Consider the following 18,369-nt stretch of genomic DNA (forward strand, 5'->3'; position numbering starts at 1 on the left):
AGGAGAGACTGCTGTGGACCCTCCTCACCTGCCCTGCGCAGCCTCTCTGCCCTAGCAGTCTCGGAATACGGGGTGTGGGAACTACCTCCACGCCCCCGGCCCCGCAGCCCGGCACAAACGACTGGCCTCACAGCCCAGCGGCTCTTCCTGCTGCTCTTCTGTGTTTGTCCAACACACTCAACGCTCCCCAGTGCCCCTGCCCTCCGCAGTCACAAGGCAGAGAGGGACAAGGACCCCAGTGGGCTGGCCTGGGCGGGCTGTGAGGAAGCCCTCGGAGCCCCGCTGCACAACTCTGTGCCCAGTGCCCCAGCCAGACCGCAGCCACTAGCCGAGGCTCGTAACAACATGCCTCCTGCTGCTCAGAACGCCTCACACTCCCAGACCACGGCAGGGACTTTCATCTGCCCCTGCCACGGGCTCAACAGCTCAGCCCTAATGCTCCTGCCAAATAAATCCTCTCCTCACTTTCCGGCTGGGTGATAACTGACTTCGCTTGGGAACCAGAAAGAGATTTTTGGCTGTTTGGGGCTATGAAGCAATAGTTGTTCCAATGAACGAATACGTGTCAAATAAAAAGAAACGTCACTGATATCCTTTTAGATGTATGTGCAGGCAGCTGTTCAGACATAGATTCATGCCCAGTCAACACAGATCTAGGGCAACTTACAGGCTAGTGGAATCAAAGAAGCCCATTAGTGCAGATGGGCAGCCTCGTCTGTTTTCTTCACTGCGGGTCCTCAGGCTGGGACAGCGCAGGCACGTGTGAATAGCTCAGTGAACGTGTGTTGTTGTTAACTCACAGGTCAGCATTCAAGGGTGCTCTCCACCAGCCACAGGCTGCTTCCTCCACCCCTGCATTACTCTGCAAAGTCAGCCGGCCTGCCCTCCAGCCAGACCCTCCTAATCACCGCCACACACTTCCTCCCACTGCCGGAGGTGCTCCAGGAAGGGAGAAAGCAGCTGAAGGACCGTCAGAAAAAGGCCCCGCTGCCCTAGGATTTATAACTGAAAGGGGAAGAAGCTACAGGGTCACCAGCTGATCCTTCAGTCAAGAAAGTTCATAAGCCACTCTGCGGGGCTCCACAAGAGGAGACCACATGATTCCTGACCTCGATGGGCTTCCAACAGAACCCAGGAGGCAAAGAAAACTCATTCAGCGATTCAACTGAAACACTAACAACGTGTTTTCTGTGCAGGTGCTGTGCACAAAGTACTACGCAAGGAAAAGTAATTTCTAGACCCAATCTTTGAAAGTGCACACCTAGTAGAGAGCAAAAGACAAGTACGTAAGTAATCATGTGACTGCTGGAGGGCGCCAATACCCGACAGGACACAAGGGCTGGGGGAGACGGTGGCTCAGAAGAGGCGAGAACTCACCCAATGGCAAGAGGTTCCCAGGGAAGACTGCCTGAGTTACGTCTCAGAAGGCTGGGCAGTTTCTGCCAAGTAGAGGTGGGAAGGGAGGCATCCTCGGAGAGCAATCCACGTCAAGAGAGCCCTGACATTTCCATGGGGTGGGCTGTGCAACGGCGTGCGTCTCTCTTTGGTTTGTGGAACGTAATGGGCTACCACTGCACTGTGGCCTTGGGAGTAACTTCATTACCATCTTGTCCTAAACCTGAAACCAGGGACTTCTCAGGCATTCAAAAGATCTCTGAGGTGCAAGTATCGAGAAAGAGCCTCCTAGGGATGGGCTTTTCTAACAGGTCACTGATCAGCAGGAGCACAGGGCGAGAGGTTTGGGGAGGGGAAGGGGCACCTCTGGCATTCGGGATCCATGTTCAGGATCCTAGATCCCAACCACGGACCCTCATGCCATCCATTGCAACACAACCCCAGCTCCCCTGAGCGGGGACATACCTGGTATGCGGACAGGTGAAGCTGGATGGCTGTAGCTCCCAGGAGAGTCCAGGCCAGAAACAGATTTGGGGATCATGAACCAGAAGCACATGTGACGTGCAGAACCACTTAGAGGGCAGAGAGGGGCTAAGCTGCAGGGCTGGGGGTAAGACTAGAGAAGTGCAAGAAGGGGCAGTGGCGGGTGTGGGAAGAGCAGGAGGCACTGTCCTCAGAAAAGCGGGCACAGGGGCACCCCAGAGCCCTGCACAAGGCACCACTTCTGGGGTGAGAGCCCACGCTGGTTAGGGAGACTGGAACTGCCAGGTGGCTGTGGCAGTGACGAATCACAACTCACGGCCTCACAGGGGAAGTCTCTGCATCAGATCCCTCATCTCTGAGGAAGCGAAGACAAGGTAGGGAGAGAGAGGTGAGGGAAGGGCAGGTGCAGACCTCATTTCAAAGGGGAAGACGCCGCCTCTGCAACAGTCGAGGAGACAGCCACGGCGGGGAACGTCTGGAGGCACTACCGACGCTCGGTGAGCGCGAGAAAGGGCAGAGCAAGGACCGAGGTCAGAATCTATGTGAACCAGGCTCTGGAGCCGTGTGTGTTTCCTATCGACTCGGAGACCAAGGGGCTGCTGGGGAAGCAGTGCGCTGGGTTTCAGCAAGTACCTGACGAATCATTACCGCTTTGAGGACAAGATGGGAAAATGTGGCCTGAACATCGTGTCATCAGGTGGATTTATAAATACTGTATTTCATTATCCTAAAATGCACTTTTTTGTGTTTTTTTGCATTTTAAGATCTCTGAGATCAGATGTGTCTTATCATTGCTCCCAGCCAGGCCTATCATTGATACAGTTGTCACTGTCTGGAGACAAGAGAGATCCTCTTTTTTTTTTTTTAAAGCAATTAAAAAACAAATTCAAAAAGTGTATAAACTATCATGATATCGCTCAGCAAATCCCCACAAAGTGAACACCCCCGTGTAACCACCACTCACCTCAGGGAGTAGAACATGACCAGCCCCCTCTGTCCCTCCCCAGGACTCCCCTCCTCCCCAAACGGAAACAGAGGGCACATCTGTAAAGCGCATCTTGATAGCAGAGAGGATGAGATTCCACAGAAGCCCATGGACTTGAGGCTCTGAGACAACTTCAGAAGAACGGGCCTGTGAAGGTGAAAAAGTTTTAGAAGTACTTAACGAGTTTATCGTGCTTATACTTTCCCCTTCATTATGGACAAAAGTGATACTTGGTATAATCCACATCTAAGTAATTCCAAAGGAGTTCTTTCAATAAGGACAGAGTAAAAATTCTAAGGGCTAAGAAAGCATTGTGTGACAGTTTAAACGGCAGTGTTTAATCTTTCTTCATAGTGCATAAAATAACGACAAATCCTACAACTGATGAAGTCTTAAATTTGATGAAATATGGTGATTGAGCCACCTTACCCAGAGTCAACTTGGAAAGATGTCTCCATCACTAACAGGTGAGGACTCCAGTCCAGGCTCTATCCTACACCTTCACTAACTACTCAGATCTGAATGCAAATAACATGTTGAATATATAACATGAGAATGTAGGGGACATAAAGCCAGAGGGACGGTTAACTCAGGGAATGACACAATCAGGACCCAGAAAGATTCTGGCAGACTTCAGTGATGGGCTGAGTCTAAAAGACGCCTCTTTAAACCCACAATGAGGTATCACCTCACACCTGTTAGGATGGCTATTATGAAAAAGACAACAGCTAACAAGTTTTGGTGAGGATGTGGAGAAGAGGGAACCCTGTGTACTGTTGGTGGGAATGAAAATTACCTGCAGCCACTTTGGAGAACAGTACGGAGGTTTCTCAAAAAATTAAAAATAGAACTACCATACAATCCAGCAATTCCACTTCTGGGTATTTACCCAAAGAACATGAAAACACTATCTTGAACAGCTATATGCACCCCCATGTTCATTGCAGCATTATTTATGGCAGCCAAGACATGGAAACAAACTGTCTACTGAAGAATGAAGAGATAAAGAAAATGTGGTACCCACACACACACACACACACACACACACACACACACACACACACACACACAGAGGAATATTATTCGGCCATAAAAAAGAAGGAAAGCCTGCCATTTGCGACAACATGAACGAACCCTGAGGGCATTACGCTAAGCGAAATAAGTCAGAGAAAGACAAATACTGTATGATCTCACTTATATGTGGAATCTAAAAAAAGCAAACTCATAGAAAGAGATCAAATTTGTGTTTGCCCGAGGCAGGGGGTGGGGGAAATGAGTGAAGGTGGTGAAAAGGTACAAACTTCCAGTTTCTTTTTTTTTTAATAATTTTATTTATTTATTTTTCCCCCAAAGCCCCAGTAGATAGTTGTATGTCATAGTTGCACATCCTTCTAGTTGCTGTATGTGGGACGCGGCCTCAGCATGGCTGGAGAAGCGGTGCGTCGGTGCGCGCCCGGGATCCGAACCCAGGCCGCCAGCATTGGAGCGCGAGCACTCAACTGCTAAGCCACGGGGCCAGCCCCACAAACTTCCAGTTTCAAGATGAATAAGTCCTGGGGATGTAATGTGCAGCATGGTGACTATAGTTACCAATACTGTATCGTATATTTGAAAGTTGCTAAGAAAGTAGATCTTAAAAGTTTTCATCACAAGAAAAAAAACACTTGTAACTATGTGAGGTGATGTATGCTAACTAAACTTAGTGTGGCAATCGTTTTGCAATACATACAGTTATCAAATCATTATGTATGTCATAAAACTGGAAAAATAAATAAAAGACGCCTCTTCATAGGAAATTCATTCATTCGCTAGGCGTTTGCTGAGGGCCTTCCGTGTGTCAGGAATGATGTGGGAGCAAAAGGGGATGACAACATGGGTTCTGCCCTTAACGCCCTTTACAGGTTATGGAATAACCCACAAATTACCTGTGGGAGAGTCTGACATTTTGACCCAAAGTCACACACGTCCAATACTGAGAGGCAGTTCACTAGCTGACGGTACACGGCTATGAGTCAAGGTGTTTGACGCTAACAACAACAAACTCTAAACTGACCTTCAGCTGCACTGACAAAAGTACGTGATCCAAAACAGAAATGATGGTTTCACTCAACTCTGCTTCTGCTGGTCAGGCTGCTCCTAGAACATTCCGTCCAATCCCACACCTTGAAAGAAACGATCAACTCTCTTACGGCAGTGATACTGAGTAAACATGTCCAGAAACCCACAGGCATTGTTCTCCTCAGTTGTTAAGTCCAAAGCAACCCATTAGAACCCACCGTTTTGGAAAAATAATAAACTTGCAGAGGCATTTAATTTAATAAATGCTTGTAAGACTTTTTAAAAAAGGAAAGGAAAAACGAGAGCTATTGAGAATCTGGAGAGCATCCAAAAAAATAAAAATGAAAACAAACGCCCACCTGATAGCTGTGTCACATGAGCAACGGTGAGAAAGTCGAGGACGTGTGCCGTGGGGGTTAGCGACTTGGGAGACAAGACCACGGTCTTCAACTCGGTGAGCAGCGGCCACGTGACCGAGGGGTCAGCGTGTTCTGTGTGGCTCCCTGGGAAGAACTGAGCCTGACAGTGGAGTCCCGGGAGGCAGCAGCCCCCACCACAGAACGTCCCTGCAGAGTCTCCTTTGTGGGGTAGCCAGAAGTGGAAGGTGGTCCTCTGCCTGTTAGCAGGTTATTAGCGGGAGAGGCCGCTGGACCTGGAGGGTTTCATGCCATTCCCATTCTGAGATAACATCTTATGACACTTGGTGCAGGTTTTTCTCCACTGCGCTGTGATAATGGTAATATCCGAAGATAACGACCTATTTTACGACCTCCAGGAAGAAGGAAACGTCTAAAGCGCTCACAGTTCAAGGGAAAGAGAGATAAGGGACCATCTGCTGGTTCCCCAGCGCAGTGTGGGACTAAGATGGGGTAAGTTCTCCAGAAAGACGTCCTAACAAAACTGTGACTTTGCTGGGTCATTTTCAGAACCACTCTGGCGGGCCGGGTGCTGTGCTAGGTGCTGCGCATAGAGCCAGGGAGGAGGCAAAGTCCCCGCCTCATGGAGCACGCAATCTACAGATTCTGCCTCCCTTGATTCAGCAACAGTGCAGAAGGCTCCAGAACAAATCCCAACTCACCATGTTGCCAGAAAACAGAAGGGTCCAGGAGTTCAATTAGCCCCACGTGGATCAGGGAAGAAGGAAAAGGAACACTGTGATTACAAATCAACACTCCCCAGAGTCTAAGTCTGAAATTCCTTAGTTTTTCCAAAGTTATCCTAAATCCCAACTCAAAGACACCTCACATAAGCTTTTGGATATGCATTTTGCACTTTCCTCATGTTTAATTCATCGCAGGTAATTCCTCAGTGAATTGGTGAGCCCTCTAGTTTAAGGCGACAAGGAGGAATGTGGTGACAGGTTTTTTCCATTAATTTTCACTAGCAATGGAGTTGGTTCCACTAAAACCAAATGTTAGAATTTACTGCAAGGCATGTCCCTCCCTGGGAGAGCAGCTGCACCTCTTTAATAAAAGGACTCGGCTGACAATACAGGGACAGCTGGATTCAATTTGGACATAGACTGACTTGGCCTTCCATCCTTTTGGGTAACTGGGCAAAATAAATGCATATTGCCCCACCCTCTGGTATGGAGACAGCCACACTTTAATTATTGGACTGGGAGAGGCTCCCTAAAAGATCTGGGACTTGGTCCTCTTCCAAAGAACCCCAGGGAGGTTAGGGAAGGAACTGAGCAAACATCCATTCTCTTTGGGCTTGGGCTTTGCTCCCACTGGCCCAGTGAAGGGCCAAAGCAAAGAGCTGTGCACACTGGACATCTGGGTCTCTGTGGGAGAAAAGGCTCTGGGCAAATCCTCCTGGACACCGCCGGGACCACCTGGCAGGCTGCAGTAAGCCCTCTGCTTAAAGACCGCTAGTGTCCGTCACCACTTAGCCACGACATCGTCATCTCAGCTGGTGGTCAAGGCATTCTGCAATCTGGAGCTGGTCAAGGCTGCCCACGAGGCTCTCCAACGGCCACAGCTCTCCAGTGGGGACGCTGCCACTATTCCAAACCAACCTCACATAAGCATTTGGTGGTTGGTTTCTTCAAGACAGGAGTTCTGCTTTAATCAGGCCGGCCTCATCTCTGTCTGTCTCTGATTGTCTCTTTCTCTCTCCTGCGTGCACGCGCATGCACACACACACTCTGTGTTTGCTAATGCTTTCTTCATTTCCTTATATACGCTACCCACCTCCTTCTGGTTAAATCTCTTGGCACATCCAAAACCTGCTCTTCAACATGAAGAAATCTGAAAATTGTTCTTGTGTTAGGCTGGTGTTTTCTTTAAGTCATTTGCGGTCTCCTGAAATCCTCCCTAATGTTGAAACATGTTTAACAGTATCTTGAGAGTCTATTTATTTAACCTACCCCAAGGAAATAACCTAAAAGATGGCCAAAAAACCTACATGCAGCCTTATTTGTAACAGCAAAAAAGTGAAAATAACCTAAATGCTCAACCATAAGAAAATTACGTAAATTCTGTTACATTAATTCTGGCACTTCATTGAAATATTATAGAGAGCAATAATGACAACACCGCATCATGAAAATGCTTATGTGCAATGAAAATGAAATGAAAAATGAAAAATCAAGATGTAAAATTATACTCTTCCAGTTTACAACAATGTAAAAATAATATGGACAAGGCCACAGCTAGCCTGGCTGCCCTATACCGTGGCTATTAGGCTCAAAGGAGCCAATAAAGCAAAAACAATTATCAAATGGCCAAAGTATCATACAAATTTTAAATGATATTAATATTAAGCATTTGAAAAATGTTCAGGGTAGGAATCAACAGGGCCATGGAAAGATCACACCAGAGCCCCTGGAGAAGCTGGCCCCTTCAAAGTTCTGCTTTACAGTTTCCAGGCAGTCTTTGTTTTCATCAGTGCCAACGTGTGTCGATGGAAATTCAGGGAGAGAAAGTTACCGGTGTCAACAGTCCACTCATTCAGAAAGTCTTTTAGCGAAGCAAGAGTCGTTCTTGCAATAAAGGCTTTGCTTTATTTGAGTGAGTGAGTGAGTGAGAGAGAGATCTGCTTTAAGAGATTAACTTCTTTATCAAGCCCAGATCAGATGCTGCAGCAGGAGTCCAGACGCACTGGTGACGACCTGGATACAAACACTCCCTATCCTAGATTACCGGCTCGCTACTCTCAGAGAAGTCTTTCTCCACTTCTCCATGTACACTTTCCTAACATTCCTGGTGGAGAGGAATAAAGGTCATTTGCTTACAGTCACACCATTCATTCCACCTGGCAGCCCGAGCGGGTGCTGAGGAACTCCCTTCTCACTCTGCAAGGGCAGATATGTAAAGACAGGAATAAGGAAACGTCAAGGGAGAGGGTTTCATAAGTTCTTTCTGTGAGCCTGCATATCAGATATTTCTGTTAATAGCTACCTAATCCTTCAACTTTTACGTTCCTCTTTCCCCATACAAACCACAATTTTCCTACACCAACACATCCTGACTTCCTCATTTCTTTGTTTAATCCAGATTTCTTTGTTGAATGCCTCTAAAGCACACGTCTTCTGGCTTCCTTATGGTTCTGAGCAAGATGGAGGGGGCACAGCCCACCCTGTCTCACCCACTGAATGTGGCTACAAAACCTAGAAAGAGTAAACAGAGCAGCCCTTTTGAGGTCTCTGAAGGTAAACAGCAGCAGGTAGATGGGGGAAGATGACCAGAATTTGAAGCACCACCAAGCTGGTGGTGAATCTGCCATCTCCCCCCTCCAGGATCCCCAGCCTGGACTGAATACAACCCAATACCCAGAAGTGGGGATCAGTGTAGACAGCAGAGCTCCAAGAGAAGCAAGCTAGTCCTGGCTTGTGGAGCAGGAAAGGAGTCACCTAATTCTCAGAGAGTGGGTCAAATCCCAAGATTTTTCCTTTCTTCATGCCTCTGTCCTCTCAGCTCTGTCATGCCCCAGGCCCCCGGCAATTCCGCAGCAGCCATCACAGCAGCAGCACAGGGGGTCCGCAGATGCCTAAAACTCTGAGGGAGGAAACCTTCCTTTCCACTTGCAGGAGCTGTGGTCCGAAGAGGGTTAAAACCCATTGGATTTTTCTCTCAGTCCTCCTCTTGCTAAGTCACAGACGTGAGCTAAGTCACAGGAAGAGTGTAACAGAGCAGGAGAAATAAAGCCCCTGTCTTCCAGCTGAAGGACCAAAGAGAGGAGGCCCTGGGAACTGGAAAGTACTAGGAAGATTGCAGACAGGGAGGAGCTCAGGAAAACAACCCCATAAAGCTGTTTATGAGCTCCTGGGCTCAGCCCTGAATTGAATACATGTAGATATAATTCTAAACAGCACACCACAGACTCTGAAGTTCAGGACAGACCACTGGCCAAGTCCCACACTGGCCAAGGAGTGGCACAGATGGGCAGAACTGAAGAGCATGGCAAAGGCTCTGATACTGAAACCCACCAAAGGCTGGTAGGGACTTAGAACCCAAACTCAAATTGGTTGAGTCTCATAATGTAATATTCAAAATATTCAGGATCAATCCAAAATTACCCAACATACAAAGAACCAGGAAAATCCTCAACTCGCACGGGAAAAGGTAATCAATAGATGCCAGCACCAAGATGACACAGCTGTTGGAATTAGCTAAGACTTGAAAGCAGTTATTATAAAAAATACTCCAAGAAGTAAGGGGGAACATTCTGGAAATGAAGGGAAAGGTAGAAAGTCTTGGCAAAGAAATAGAAGATATAAAGAAGAATCTAATGGAAATTTTAGGACTAAAAAAATAAAATAACTGAAATTTTAAAACCACTGGATAGGCTCAATAGTTGAATAAATACAACAAAGGAAAGGGTGAGTGAGCATGAAGACAGATCAATAAAAATTATCTAATCTGAACAACAGAGACAAAAAAGGTTTTTAAAAAATGAGCCTTGGGGGTCTATGGGACAATACTAAAGGATCTAACACTTGTGTCATTAGAGTCTCAGAAGGAGAGGAGAAAGAAGGCAGTGCAAAAAATTTGAAGAAACAATGACTAAATCTCCCCAAATTGGCAAAGGACATAAACCTACAGATTTGAAAAGCTCAGTGAATACAAAAAAGGGTAACTCCAAAGAAATCCACACCCACACTCATCACAATGAAACTGCTTACAACTAAAGACAAAGGGCAAATCTTGAAAGCAACCAGAGAAAAACGATGCATTACTAATCGGGCAATGAGGATTCAAGCCACTCTAGATTTCTCAACAAAAACTGCGGCAGCCGGAAGGGAGTGAAACAACACTTTTAAGTGCAAAAGAAAAGAACGGCCAGTCTAGAATTCTACATCCAGCAAAAATATCCTTCAGAAAGGAAGGTGAAGTGAAAATATTCTCAAGAGAATTTGCTGCCAATAGACTGCTCCACAGGAAGTTATAACGAAACTCCTTCAGACAGAAAGGAGATAATACCAGAAGGAAAAAATGGAAGGTCAGGAGTGAAGGAAATGAAAAGAAAAGGAAAAAATCTGGGTAAACATAATAAACTAGTCTCCTCCTCTTGAGTCCTTTAAAATGTGTGACAGTTGAAAGCAAAAATTACAATATTGGCTGATGAGATTTCCAATCTAATTAGATGTAAAACACATGAAAACTACAACATAAAGGGGAGAGAATAAAGGGACCTATATGGCGGTGGTTTCTACTTTCCACTTGAAGTGGTAAAATATTGATTCTAAGTAGACTGTCAAAAGTTTAAGTGTGTATATTGTAATCCCTAGCAAATACTAAAAAACAAAACAAAAACAAAACCTACATATAAATTAAAAAACAATAGATAAAATGGAATGCTAAAATACATTCAAATAACCCTGAGGAATACAGGAAAAGGGACACAGAGGAAAGAAAAACAGAGGGAACAAACAGAAAACAAAAAAATAGAATGACAGACCTAAATCCAAACATATTAATAATGATATGAGATGTAAATTATGTAAACACACCAATTAAATGACAGAGATGATCAGAATGGATAAAAAAACATGACCTAACTATAAGTTGTCTATAAAAAACTCACTTCAAATATAGTCATATAGGGCCGGCCCCATGGCTTAGCAGTTAAGTGCGTGCACTCTGCTACTGGTGGCCCGGGTTCGGATCCCGGGCGCGCACCGACACACCGCTTCTCCGGCCATGCTGAGGCCGCATCCCACATACAGCAACTAGAGGATGTGCAGCTATGACATACAACTATCTACTGGGGCTTTGGGGAAAAAAATGAGGAGGATTAGCAATAGATGTTAGCTCAGAGCCGGTCTTCCTCAGCAGAAAGAGGAGGATTAGCACAGATGTTAGCCGAGGGCTGATCTTCCTCACAAAAAAAAAAACAACAACAAATATAGTCATATAGTTAGATTAACAATAAAAGGATAGAAAAAAGATATATCATGCAAATACTAATCAAAAGAAAGCTGGAAGGGCTATATTACTATCAAACAAAGTATATATCAGAGCTAAGAAGATTACCAGGGATAAACAGGAACATTACATAATGATAAAAGTGCCAACTCATCAAGAAGATATAACAATCCTAAATATGCAGGTACTCAACAAGAGAGTTTCAAAATACATGAAGTAAAAATTGACAAAACTGAAAGGAGAAAGAGACAAATCCACAATTATAGTTGGAGACTTTAAAACTCCTGTCTTCGTAATCTGCAGACCTAAGAGATAAAATCAGCAAGGATGCAGAAGAGCAAATCAATACTCTACCAACTGGATCTAATTGACATTTATACAACATTCCACCAAATGACGGCAGAATAAACATTCTTTTCAAGCTCACATGGACTATTCACCAAGACAGTCCATATCGTGGGCTGTAACACAAACCTTAGAAATTTTAAAACAATTGAAATCACACAAAATACATTCTCTGACCATAATGGAATTAGACTAGAAATCAATAACAGAAGCATAACCGGAAAATCTCCAAACATTTGGAAATTAAACAACACACTTCTACATGATCCATTGGTCAAAAGGAAAGTCTCAAGGAAAACCAGAAAACACACTGAACCGAATGAAAATGAAAACACAACATATCAGAACCTGTGAGAGGCAGCTACACCAGTGCTCAGAGAGATATTTATGGCATGAAATACTTACATTAGAAAAGAAGAGAGGGCTCAAATCAATAATTTAAGCTTCCACCTTAAAATTAGAAGAATAAGAGCAAAATAATCCAAAATAAGCAGAAGGAAGGAATAACAAATATAAGAGCAAAAATCAATCAGGCTGAAAAAGAGAAGCAATAGAGGAAACCAATAAAACCAAAACTTCTTCTTTGAGAAGACTATTAAACTTGATAAACTTCTAGCCAGATAGAGCAACGAAAAAAGAGAGAAGACACGAATAGACAATATCAGGAATATAAGAGGGGGTTATCACTAGAGATCCTGTAGACATTAAAAGGATGATCAGGGCAAACTAGAGATAACTCTATACACATAAAGCCGACAAGTGAGATGAAATGGACCAATTCCTTGAAAATCACAAACTACCTAAACTCACCCAAGATGAAATGGATAACCTAAATAGTCCTATGACTATTAAAGAAATTAAATTGATAGTTTAAAACCTTCCAAAAAAGGAAATCTCCAGACCCAGATGGTTTCACCGGCAAATTCTACCAAACATTTAAAACAGAAATAATACCAATTCTACACAATCTCTTGTTGAAAATTCGACAGGAGGTAACATTTTTCAATTCATTTTAGGAGGCAAGTATTACTCTGTCCCAAATCAGAAAAAGACAGTACAAGAAAACAACAAGCCAATATCTTTCATGAACATGGATGCAAAAATCTTAAATATCAGAAAATCAAAGACAGCAACACAGAAAAAGAATAATACACCATGACCAAGTGGAGTTTCTCCTGGGAGTGTGATGCAAAAACCAAACAATGTGATCCACTGTACTGACAGTCTAAAGGAGAAAAACCAGGGGCCTGCCTGGTGGCGCAGCGGTTGAGTGCACGCACTCTGCTGCGGCGGCCCGGGGTTCACCGGTTCGGATCCTGGGGGTGCACCGACGCACCGCTTGTCAGGCCATGCTGTGGCGGGGTCCCATATAAAGTAAAGGAAGATGGGCACGGATGTTAGCCCAGGGCCAATCTTCCTCAGCAAAAAGAGGAGGACTGGCAGTTGTTAGGACAGGGCTGATCTTCCTCACCAAAAAAATAAAATAAAGAAGAAAACCATATGATCATACAACTGATGCAGCTACAACAGAAAGCATTTGCCAAAATTCACCCCCATTCGTGATAGAAGTTCTCAGCACACTAGGAATAGAAGGAACTTCCTCAACCCCATGGAGAGCATCTATATAAACTCTGTATTTAACATCTTATCTGATGGTGAAAGACTGAACGCCTTCCCCATGCGACTGGGAACAAGGTGAAGACATCGCTCTCACCACTCTATTCAGCTCAGTACTGGAAGTCCCACTCAGTGCAATAAGGCCAGAGAAGATATTAAAAGGCACTGGGAAAAATACTGGAGAGGAGAAAATAAACCTGTCTCTATTCACAGATGCCATACTGTCTAAGTACATAATCCCAAGGAATCTTTTTAAAAAAATCCCTAGAACAGGTGACTTTAGCAAGGTTGCAAGACACAAAGTTAACACAAAATTCAATTACATTTCTATACACTAGCAATGAACATCTGGAAAATGAAGTTAAAAACTGAATAGCATTTACAATAACTTGAAAAAGTGAACACTTTGGCATAAATCTAACAAAATGTGTACAGTATTTGTATGCTGAAGACTCCAAAACAGTGATGAAAGAAACAAAGGAGACTTAATAAAGGAGATACATACCATGCCTGAGGACTGGAAGACTGGATACAGTAAAGATGTCAATTCTCTCTGAATTGATCTACAGATTTCACGCAATTCCTAGCCCAGCAGGACTTTTTTTTTTTTTTTTTTTTGCTGAGGAAGATTTGCCCTGAGCTAATATCCGTTGCCAATCTTCCTCTTTTTGCTTTGAGGAAGATTGGCCCTGAGCTAACATCTGTTGCCAATCATTCACTATTCTGTATGTGGGTTGCCGCTGCAGCACGGCTGCTGACGAGTGGTGTAGGTTGCGCCCAGGAACTGAACCCTGGGCCACCGAGCTTAACCACTAGGCCACCAGGCCGGCCCCCTAGTAGGACTTTTTAATAGATATAAATAAGCTTCTTCTAAAATTTATATGGGAAGACAAAGAAACTAGAATAGCTAAAACAATTTTGAAAGAGAAGAACAGAGTTGGAGGAATCAAACTTTCTGATTTTAAGACTTACTATAATAGCTTTGGTAATCAAGACATTGTGATATAGGTGGGTGACAGACACACAGATCAACGAAACAGAACAGAATCCAGATATAGCCCCACACAAGTATGGTCAATGGATTTTTGACAAAGATCCAAAAGCAATTCAATGGTGCAATAATAGTCATTTCAACAACAAATGGTGTTGAAACAATTGGACATCCACGGGCAAATAAACAGATGAAACAAACTTGACCTAACCCTCATACCTTATGCAAAAATTAACTCAAATGGATCACATACCAAATGTACAACATAAAACTAGAAAACTTTTAGCATAAAACAAGGCAAAAAGTTGTCATGCATGACACTGAAAGCACTATCCCTAAAAGAAAAAGTTGATATACTGGCCTTCATAAAAATTAAAAACTTCTGCTCTGTGAAAAATTGTCAAGAGAATGAAAAGACAAGTTATAGACTGGGGAAAATATTTGCAAATCACACGTCCAACAATGGACTGGTATCCAGAATACAGAAAGAACTCTCAAAACATAACACTAAGAAAACAAGGAAGCCAACTCAACCATGGGAACGAGAAGAGACGCTTCACCAAAGACGATATGGACGGTAAGTAAGTACCTGAAAAGATGTTCAACATCATCAGCCACTGGGAAAAGGCAAACTAAAACCACGATGAGCTACAACTACACACTTGTTAAATGGCTAAAATAAAAAATATTGATAATACCAAGTGTTGACGAGAATGCTGAGCAACTGGACCTCTAATATGTTGCTGGTGGAAATGCAAAATGGTTTGGCAGGTTTTTTTTTTCAGTAAGCCTTTTAATTTTAGAATAGTTTTAGATTTACAGAAAAGTTACAAAGATAGTACAGAATTCTCATACAGCTCAAATCAAGTTCCCCCTATTGTTAACATCTTATATTAATCAGGCATATCTGTCACCAATATTGATCCATATTCATGAACCAATATTCATCCGTTCTCATTAACTGAAGTCTGTGCTTTATGCATATTTCCTCCATTTTCCCCTGATGCCCTTTTCCTGTTCCAGGATCCCACATTACATTTAGTCATCACGTCTCCTTAGACTCCTCTTGGCTCTGACAGTTTCTCAGACGTTCCTTGTTTTTGATAACCTTGATGATTTTGGGAAGTATTGTTCAGGCATTTCGTAGAATGTGCCTCAACTGAGATTTGCCTGGTATTTTTCTCATGGTTAGACTGGGGTATGGGTTTTGGGGAGGAAGCCCACAGGTAAAGTGCCCTTCTTACCACATGATATCAAAGGCACATGCCATCAACATGACTTCTCACTGTCGACCTTGCTCGCCCGGATGAGGTCGTGTTTACCAGGCTGCCCCACTGTAAAGTGCTCTCGTGTCAATCTCGCCTTCCATACCATGCTCTCTGGAAGGGTGTCACCATGGGCAGCCCCCACTTAGGGAGCAGGGAGTTATGCTCCATCTCCTTCAGGGCAGAGTATCTGCAGACATTATTTGGAATTCTGCACGGGAGATTTGGGCAGTTTCTTATAAAGTTAAATATATACTTACCACACAACCAAGCAATCTCCCTCCTAGGTACGCATTCAAGAGAAATGAAAACTTAGGTCCACACAAAAATCTGTACACAAATGTTTCTAGCAGCTCTATTCATAATCGCCAAAAACTGAAAACCCAAATGTCCTTCAACAGGCGAATGGATAAACGAACTGTGCTGTACCCACACTACAGTCTACTGCTCAGCAATAAAATGCTACTACACATCACACCTCGGGCCAACCTCATGTGCACTGTGCTGAGTGAAAGAACCTTTCTCAAAAGTTTATAAGACACTTTCCAAAAGAGGGAGATGAGTGGTTGCTAGGAGTTAGGGAAGGGGGAGGGTGTGACTACGAGGGAGAGAGAGCCCAAGGGAGACCTGGGGGTGATGGAGAAGATGTTTTGTTTCCTAACTGAACGTGGCAGTGGTTACACGAATCTATAAATGTTTTAAAATTCATAAAAATGCACTCCAAAAAAAGGTCAATTTTACTGTATGTTAACTAAAAAAAAAGAGGTGGAAGCAGCCAGCTGAGTGCCCAGAACATAGCAGGGCTAAGTAAGTGGTAGTTTCCTTTTCTTATAAAAAGTGGGGCCCTAGAGACCCCCGACTCCTCAGCTGATTTTCACCCACCATCCTGCCTAGTGCGTGTCCTGACCTCCCGGAGCGGCCGGTGCCTGTGACCACATTCCTCCCAGGTGTCCATCTGGAGCCTCACACCCTTCCTGACACGCAGGTTCTGAACCTGGGTCCCTGGAGGACATGGGGCAACAAACCAGTCATCTCCACCCGTTCTCTGCTGACCTGAAAGGACGGCCCCGCCTACAGACGGGCCATCAGCTTCTGCAGTTTACTTGCCAACAGCTACTCTCCTGCAAGAGAATTCTTTCTCTTGTGTATAAGGAAAATAAAAAACCATCAAGGATCCAGGACACAGAGAGTGGCTAGAAATGATAAAGGCAGAGGAGAAGGGCCTCTGCTGGGTAAACTCTCTAACTCTTGTTAGACAGGGTGCAGCATCAGAAATGCGGGAAGGAAGTGGAGATTGAGGGGGTCTGCAATACCTGAGTCCCTACTTTTCCCGTGATTTTTTTGTGTGTGTGTGAGAAAGATCAGCCCTGAGCTAACATCTGCCAATCCTCCTCTTTTTGCTGAGGAAGGCTGGCCCTGGGCTAACACGCGTGCCGATCTTCCTCCGCTTTATGTGGGACGCTGCCACAGCATGGCCTGACAAGCGGTGTGTTGGTGCGCGCCCGGGATCCGAACCCAATCCGCCAGCAGCGGAACGCCCACTTAACCACTATGCCACCAGGCCAGCCCCTCTTGTGATTTTTCATCCTTTGTCTAAGTGGAGGAAGGGGTCTTGCATGTAGAAAGTACTGCAGATCGAGTCAGTCTTGTTTTTTAACTAAACAGGTAAGACGCCGCTAGGAGAACAGCCACATTAACAGGGGTAACTGTACAGGGAAGAAAGACACACAGCAAGAAAGATTTAATGAGAGGAAAACTCAGAAATGACTCCTACCAGATTCTCCACGTGAAGCGCAAACAGCCAGAGACCAAAGGAACTCCAAGTTAAAAGCCGCTCCCCGCGTCTGAGAAGCTGGAACACAGCAACATCAAGGGCGTCAGCCTGGCTCGCTTCCAGAGGGCTGTGATGTAACTGCCCACCTGCCAGCCTTGCCTTCTAACCCCTCCTTATGGGGATGCCCATCAGGATCCCAGCCAGGGCCTGAGATAAGTACAGAAGGCCAAGATAGATGTCAGGAGCAAGGTCGGTCACTCAGAGGAGCTCCACAAAGCCTTGTGAGCTGACCACTGGTCTGAGAAGGTGGCGATCGTCAACGCAGCCTGCACAGGCCAGAGTGCAGGCCAATACACACAGGGCAGAACTCAGTCACCTTATCTGAGGTGACCATGCCTTAGGACCCTGGAATCCTCGAAGTGGAACCCAATTTCAGGAACTCCCTGTTACAGTCTTAAAACAAGGTCATGTGGCCACTGCTTAAGCATCAAATACAAGGACTCTCTCCCCAAAGAACAGCACTCACTTTGCCACAAGACAGCCTGACCAGCTCTGAGACCAGCTGCGTGGCAGCCCGTCCTCCTCTCCAGCCACTCTTTCAGGCCACAGAAATGTCCAGAAATGCATCTGACTGTTACAGACCATGCACATGACTAGGGATGGAAACTTCCTTTTTGTAAGAGAAGCATTACCTTTTGGTGGAGGAAGAGAGAGACTGTTCCCAGAGCTGCTGGGAGAGTTGGCGCCTCACTCCTCTGCACCACAAGAAGTAAACACTCGCAAAGCTCTTGCTTCAGGGTCTCAAGGGGGGCCTGGTTTCTGAGCCACCTCCCTGAAAGCTTGTGACCTGCCCTAGATGACAGAGGAGACCACCTCCCCTTCCTGGGGGCCCACAGGCACGGGGTCACCTCCTTCCTTCAAACCCACACTACGGATCCAGCTTCTTTACTGACTGGACAAAGGCACCAAGCCGCAGAGAACTCGCTGAGTGAGCACGAGGGAAAAGACCAGCCTTCTGTAACCAGGGCCTCCTTTCTGAGCCATTGTGGTTTTTAGGAAACAGAGATGGGAAAACTTACATGCCT

General features: G+C 45.0%; 1 protein-coding gene across 5 annotated transcripts in view; it reads right to left on the bottom strand.

Moving 5' to 3' along the window:
- KIAA0513 (KIAA0513 ortholog) overlaps positions 1 to 18,369 on the bottom strand; it is a 57,138-nt gene that overhangs the window by 27,404 nt on the left and 11,365 nt on the right. The window contains exons 1-4 of one of the 5 annotated variants that reach the window (XM_087419843.1): positions 5,281 to 11,024; positions 4,917 to 5,025; positions 1,861 to 3,010; positions 1,378 to 1,618 (exon numbers count right to left, since the gene is read on the bottom strand). The exons of 2 other annotated variants lie outside the window; for them this stretch is intronic. The gene's annotated coding sequence lies outside the window, so the exon portion shown is untranslated. Of the gene's footprint in view, positions 1 to 1,377; positions 1,619 to 1,860; positions 3,011 to 4,916; positions 5,026 to 5,280; positions 11,025 to 17,284; positions 17,432 to 18,369 lie in introns of those variants that run through there. 2 more of the 5 variants (XM_087419845.1, XM_087419844.1) reach the window with 2 other exon arrangements.

Source organism: Ceratotherium simum, chromosome 30 (genome assembly GCF_057802395.1).
Source record: "Ceratotherium simum simum isolate JZ-2026a chromosome 30, ASM5780239v1, whole genome shotgun sequence".
NCBI lineage: Eukaryota > Metazoa > Chordata > Mammalia > Perissodactyla > Rhinocerotidae > Ceratotherium > Ceratotherium simum.